The sequence below is a fragment of the Cucumis melo genome, unplaced genomic scaffold (genome assembly GCF_025177605.1).
Source record: "Cucumis melo cultivar AY unplaced genomic scaffold, USDA_Cmelo_AY_1.0 utg000109l, whole genome shotgun sequence".
NCBI classification, from domain to species: Eukaryota; Viridiplantae; Streptophyta; class Magnoliopsida; order Cucurbitales; family Cucurbitaceae; genus Cucumis; species Cucumis melo.
Genome location: NW_026123766.1, coordinates 40,001 through 41,610, shown reverse-complemented (window position 1 = coordinate 41,610; position 1,610 = coordinate 40,001).

The following is a 1,610-nucleotide window of genomic DNA, read 5'->3' as shown; positions in this document are numbered from 1 at the left end:
CCCGCTTGGAGTGCACGCCCACACCGAGGTGCAAGCATTGTCCGCGCAAGCCCATCCGAGCATCAACTCGACACCCACTCTCACTCGCCGCCGGCGGCCGGAGGTGGCACTCCGCCGGCGCCGACCCCCCAAGCATATGTGCCCATGATGGGCGCAATGTGCTTGAAGGGTCGGCGCCGCGGCATAGGGGTACCCCCGCGCCCCGCCCATGCAGGCAGGTCGCCCCCCTATATAGTACATTCTGGCTTTTTTGGGTCTGGCAGGCTTGCATATGAAAAAGCCGAAATGTCACACCATGCCATAAATCTTGATTGTGTTATTATTATGACCGGGACTTGATTGTATTATGTTTTAGACATTCAAATGAGTGTGGAAAACAAGTTTCATAATTTTTGAACCAACCAATAATATTTTATGAATTTTTATTGTTAAAAAATTAAAAATAATTTAAAAATAGTAAAACGTTTCCAAAAATACTAATTTTTGGAGGACATCCTTTGTTTACATTTTTTAGATCCCAGAAAAAATTTCATAACAATCCAAGCACTAGAACATAGGTTTGACATCACATTTGTGTGTTGAGTGGGCATTGCGGCACCCTGCGCGCGCGGCACCCTGCGCGCACGCCCCACGCAGACGCATGGCCATGCGGCGCGCGCGCCCATGGCCGTGCCGCATTCGTGCGCATGGGGGCGCGCATGCTGCATGCTCGGTGGGCATGTGGGCATGCACGGTGGGGGCACGGGTTTGTTCCAACAACCTCCATAGAGTTTTTTCCATGAATTCTAGACGTGGGTGGTCACGCCCAACGCAGACGCATGCTGCGCGCGGCTTGCGCGCACGTCCCACGTAGACGCCTGGGCATGCGGCGCGCGGACACACACCCGCAGACGCATGCCGCGCTTAGCACTCTGCGCGCACGCCCCACACACGCCCGAAGGGCATGGCGCATGGTGGGCACCCTAGGCGTTCGTGTGCAAGCCTCGGCCATGGGCATGCGGCGCGCGCCCCACACACGCCCCACTGCAGTCGCCTGGGCTTGCGGCGCACGCCCCACACACGCCCGTAGACGCATGGCGCGCGCGGCCCCCTGCGCGCACGCCCCCCGCAGACGCACGGGCATGCAGCGCGCGACTCACACAAACCCACTAACGCACGGCGCGCGCGCCCATGGCCGTGCTTTGTACTCGAAGGCCTCGGCCTTGGTCCTTGACTTGCACACGAGCACACTATCTTATTCTTGGGCATTCAAAGATGATTTGCTTCAACTTTTTTTCTAGTCCAAAGCCAACCCCTCACTAACACTTATGTTTTTCGTCCTTTTACATAAGATATGACCTCCATGGCAATTGGAAGAAATAAATGAGTTGTGTGTGGGTAGGGTCGAGATGAATCTCGGTGGATCTTGGCAACAAGGCTCATCTGCCACTTACAAGCCAAGCACGCACGCCCCTTAGACGGATCCCCACGCTCGCACAAGCATCGCGTGCGCGGCACCCTACGCGCACGCCCCACTGCAGTCGCATGGGCTTGCGGCGCGCGCCCCACGCCCGCAGACGCATGGCGCGCGCGGCACCCTGCGCGCACGCCCCCCGCAGACGCACGGGCAT